The following is a 6,000-nucleotide window of genomic DNA, read 5'->3' on the forward strand; positions in this document are numbered from 1 at the left end:
TCAAATCATTCTGAGGAAATATGCAGAGTTTCACGACTTTACAACACTGTATGGATAACAGAAAATTAAAAAACTGTCAGACTTCTCAACTGACATGATCTCACTCTGGCCACTCTGTCTGTGTGAGGAAAGGGAGGGGGAGAGGGAGGGGGAGTGTGAGGGGGTTGGTGACTGTGAACATTTGGTGACTGACAGTGTGTGTGGATTGTAGGGAGGGGCTGTCTGGCAGAGAGAGAGAGAGAGAGAGACCTAATCATCCCTTTAATAATAAGGAAAAAAAATCTGTATTTTAAAATTTTATTGTTTTTGTTGTTGCTAATGGTGGTGTTTTTTCCTTTCATTACAGGTTAAGAAATCTCTTAGGCCTTATCCTTTTCTGACAGTTTTAGGGATTTAAAAACATCCTAAGAATCCTTATTTGTGCTGCAAATAATAATTTCAAACTCATTTGATACTGACCTATCACAACCTGTGACGTGACATGATATTTATTAATCTCATGGATGTAACAGTAAAACTCTTCAACTGACAGATAAAGCTGCAATGCAAACAAAACTATTTCACAAATGCTTATAGGTAATTAAAATCATTACAAAACACTAATAAATTATTTAAGGATTTGGTAACACTGTAAAATAATGTCTAATTTGTTAACATTAGTAAATGCATTGGTAACACTTTATAATAACTGCACTCATTAGCTAAGCATTAGTAAATAGTTCATGATTATAAAGCCTTTTCCCTTAATAATAGTCATTATTAAGCAGTAATACATCTATAAATAAATTGTTCTTGGTTTAAAAGCACATATATTACAAAATAGATTAAAGTCTCAGTTGTCTTATAAAATAAATGAATAAACACAACCCAGCTTGATTCAGAATTCAGAAATATTTATTTCAAGATGCAATAAAAGGAAACTGTACACTTGAATAGCTTTTGAGCGATTCTTGAAGGATTAGCATCACCTTCTCTTGTACGATGGTTTGAGGAATATATCTTCCAGATAGTACTGCCGCTCCCTATATGCAGAGTATGCAGTCTTCGTAGGGCACCAACTCCCAGAGGGGGCACCATCCCAGTTGCTCAAAAAAAACAAAAAAAAAAAACATGCGCCATTCTCCAATATGTGCTCGCGACCGCTCACACCTCATGTTTGCGGCTGAATGTTCGTAATTGATGGATAGACATCTATGCCTGGGTATAGCACATCAGCAATCCGGCACAGAGAAAAGAAAACTAAAGAAAAAAAAACAGGCATAAAGTTGTCTTGACATTGGACATTCGAGAGTCTCAAATTTAGGGCCGGTCTCTAAAGTTACATGTGATATTGTTATACACTTTTCTAACGTCAGTAGCATTTGAAGAGAATGACTTACAGTCATAAAAACAACTGTAATTGTTCATCTAGGTGACAGCTATAATGCACAAATAATTTGAATGTTTGATATTTATTACAACAAACTGTAAGTCATATGTAAATTATGCTACTTTTTCACATGGGCTCAAATGCAAATTTGAAGCTCAATAGCATTTGAGAAGAAAGACTTGCAGTCACAAAACAATTGTAATGTGTTCATATAGGTGTCAGCTACAATGCACACCTTATACATTTTTTATAAATATAAAAATAAAGTGTTACTAAAGTTATATATATATATTGTTCTGTGTATGTGATTTCAAAGTCTAGATTGGTCGGATTAACCCTTTAACTGCCGCATCCCTTAAAACTTGATTGTCAGAGGGTTACTGTAAATGCTTATGCCCGCTGGGCACAGTTTTCCCGATGCCACCGGGGTGGCGTTGCACTGATGGCTTGAGCCCGACATTGCTGCTTGCAGCTATATTTAGGGCCCGAGCACCGATGGTGTGAGGACCCTCTTGGAATTGCTCCGTTTATTATTATTATTATTATTAGGGCCCGAGCACCGATGGTGTGAGGACCCTCTTGGAATTGCTCCGTTTATTATTATTATTAGGGCCCGAGCACCGATGGTTTGAGGACCCTCTTGTTTCTGTGTCGTTTATTATTATTATTATTATTATTATTATTATTATTATTATTATTTTTCTGAAACTTTCTCGAAAAGTCATGAAACTTGGCACACACGTCAGAAATGGCAAAAGATTAGGTATGCAATGGTTTGCTAAGGTGGGTGTGGCAAAATGGCTCGACAGCGCCACCTATAAATTTTCAACGAAGTGCATCTTGAGCTACGTTTCACGTACTTGTACGAAAATCGTTACACACATGTAACACACCAATATCTACAAAAAAGTCTATTGGTACGAAATCCAAATCCCAACAGGAAGTCAGTTATTATTTTTTTCTCATCAAAAATTTTGTCGTTTTTGCAAATTTTCGGGGGTTGTACTTTAACGAACTCCTCCTAGAGATTTATTCAGATCAACACCAAAGTTTGGCAGTGTAATCTAAAGGCCTTTGCGATGTTAAATTGCGAAGATCTAGAGTTTTCGTTTAAGGGCGTGCCCGTGGCGGCCTGGCGAATTTCGATGATTTGCCATGAAAAATTAAGTTGCTATAACTCAGACATAAAATGTCCAATCTGCAACAAACTTCACATGTTTGATAAGACTCCTGACCTGAACAGATCAACATTCCCAAATTTAGTTATAGTCATAGCGCCACCTGCTGGCAACAGGAAGTGAATGCTTTACGCTGCAATGAACTACTCCTAGAAAACTAATAAAATCAAAATTGTGTTATGGTCAGTTTAATCTAAAGGCCTTTGCGATAGTGAATTGTGAATATCTTGAGTTTTCGATAAAGGGCGTGTCCTTGGCGACGTGACAAAGTTTGATGTCTCGCCATGGGAATAAAATTTGTAACTCAGGCATAAAATGTTAAATCTTCCCCAAACTTCATATGTGTGATAAGAATCCTGGCCTGAACACATCTGTAGGCCAATATTCCATCGGGTGTGGCAAAATGGCTCGATAGCGCCACCTATACACATTCAATGGAATGCGACTCAAGCAATGTTTCACGTACATGTACAAAAATTGGTACACACATGTAACACACCAATACCTACAAAAAAGTATCTTGGTACACAATCCGAATCCCAACAGGAAGTCGGTTATTTTGAATTTTCTCTGCAAAATTGGTGTTGTTTTTGCCATTTTCAGGGGTTGTACTTTAACGAACTCCTCCTAGAGATTTATTCAGATCAACACCAAACGTGGTCAGTGTAATCTTAAGCCCTTTGCAATGTTAAATTGCGAAGATCTTTAAATTTCGTTAAAGGGCGTGTCCATGGCAGCCTGACAAATTTCGATGTTTCGCCATGAAAAAGGAAGTTGCTGTAACTCAGACATACAATGTCCAATCTGCCCCAAACTTCACTTGGTAGATAAGACTTCTGCCCTTAACAGATCTACTTGCCCATATTCACTTATAGCCATAGCGCCACCTGCTGGCAACAGGAAGTGTCATGTTTTACGCTGCAAAGAACTACTTCAAGAAATTTAATGACATCAACATTTTATTTCAGTCACTCTAATCTAAAGGTCTTTGCAATTTTAAATTGTGGAGATCTTGAGATTTTGTTAAAGGGCATGTCCATGGTGACGTGACGAAATTTGATGTATCATAATAGGAAGAGAAGTTGTTTTAACAAACTTCACGTTCGATAAGACTTCTGGCCTGAACACATCTGAAGGCCAATATTCCATTATAATGATAGCGCCTCCTGTTGGCAACAGGAAAACTGGCACATATAAATGACTTTGACATATTCCACTTATATTAACAATTTGAAATGCATATCTCTCACCGTTCACCTGTTTACAAAAGCCAAACGATGGAAGTGAGCCCGGGTGCGAAGGCCCGTTCATCGCTGCTTGCAGCTTTAATTAGGGCCCGAGCACCGATGGTGTGAGGACCCTATTGGAATTGCTCCGTTTATTATTATTATTATTCCGCTTCTCCAAAATGAATCGCATTTTTGAGGGCCTAAACATGCTCAAAAAGTCACCAAATTTTGCACACTCCTCCGAACTGGCGAAAACTTACGTCTGATATGGGTTTCAGAAGTGGGCGTGGCTAAATGGCTCGACAGCGCCACCTATGCACGTTCAGCGGTGTGCGCCTCGAGCTACATTTGACGTACATGTATGAAAATCGGTACACACATGTAACACATCAATACCTACAAAAAAGACTCTTGGAGCAAAATTCTAAACCCAACAGGAAGTCGGTTATTTTTTATATTTAATAATATATGTATTATTTTATATTTTATATGACTTTGACATATTCCACTTATATTAACGATTTGAAATGCATATTTCTCACCTTCACCTTTTTACTAAAGCCACACGATTGCTGTAAACCCGTGTGCGAGGGCCCGTTCATCGCTACTTGCAGCTATAATTAGGGCCCGAGCGCCGATGGTGCGAGGACCCTCTTGGAATTGCTCCGTTTATTAGGGCCCGAGCACCGATGGTGTGAGGACCCTCTTGGAATTGCTCCGTTTATTATTATTAGGGCCCGAGCACCGATGGTGTGAGGACCCTCTTGGAATTGCTCCGTTTATTATTATTAGTGCCCGAGCACCGATGGTGTGAGGACCCTCTTGGAATTGCTCCGTTTATTATTAGGGCCCGAGCACCGATGGTGTGAGGACCCTATTGTATCTGCTCTGTTTATCAGGGCCCTAGCACCGAAGGTGTGAGGACCCTATTGTATCTGCTCCGTTTATTAGGGCCCGAGCACCGATGGTGTGAGGACCCTCTTGGAATTGCTCCGTTTATTATTATTAGGGCCCGAGCACCGATGGTGTGAGGACCCTCTTGGAATTGCTCCGTTTATTATTATTATTATTATTATTATTATTATTATTATTATTATTATTATTATTATTATTATTATTATTATTATTATTATTATTCTCCAAAATGAATCGCATTTTTGAGGGCCTAAACATGCTCGAAAAGTCATGAAACTTTGCACACACCTCAGAACTGGCGAAAATTTACGTCTGATATGGGTTTCAGAAGCGGGTGTGGCAAAATGGCTCAACAGCGCCACCTATACACGTTCAACGGTGTGCGCCTCGAGCTACGTTTCATGTACATGTATGAAAATCGGTATACACATGTAACTCTCCAATATCTACAAAAAAGTCTCTTGGAGCAAAATCCGAAACCCAACAGGAAGTCGGTTATTACTAATATTATGAGCAAATTTTGTGTCATTTTTGTCATTTCCATGCGTTGTATTTTAACGAACTCCTCCTAGAGATTCATTCAGATCAACACCAAATTTGGTATGCCTAATCTGAAGGCCTTTGCGATGTTAAATTGCGAAGCTTTTGAGTTTTCGTTAATGGGCGTGTCCGTGGCGGCCTGGCGAATTTCGATGATTCGCCATGAAACAGGAAGTTGCTATAACTCAGACATACAATGACCAATCTGCCCCAAACTTCACATGTTTGATGAGACTCCTGACCTGAACAGATTGACATGCCCATATTCAGTTATAGTCATAGCGCCACCTATTGGCAACAGGAAGTGACATATTTTACACTGCGATGAACTACTCCTAGAAATTTTATGACATCAATGTATTTTTTGTGGTCAGTCTAATCTAAAGCCCTGTGCGATGTTAAGTTGTGAAGATCTTGAGTTTTCGTTAAAAGGCGTGTCCATGGCGCCGTCACGAAGTTCGATGTCTCGCCATGGGAATAAAAGATGTTATAACTCAGGCATAAAATGTCCGATCTTCCCCAAACTTCACATGTGTGATAAGAGTCCTGGCCTGAACACATCTGAAGGCCAAAATTCCATCAGGTGTGGCAAAATGGCTCGATAGTGCCACCTATACACTTTCAACAGAGTGCGCCTCGAGCTATGTTTCACATACATGTACAAAAATCGGTATACACATGTAACACACCAATATCTACAAAAAAGTCTCTTGGTACGAAATCCGAATCCCAACAGGAAGTCGGTTATTTAGAATTTTCTCTGCAATAT

This window comes from Carassius auratus, unplaced genomic scaffold, assembly GCF_003368295.1.
Source record: "Carassius auratus strain Wakin unplaced genomic scaffold, ASM336829v1 scaf_tig00216050, whole genome shotgun sequence".
Taxonomy (NCBI): Eukaryota; Metazoa; Chordata; class Actinopteri; order Cypriniformes; family Cyprinidae; genus Carassius; species Carassius auratus.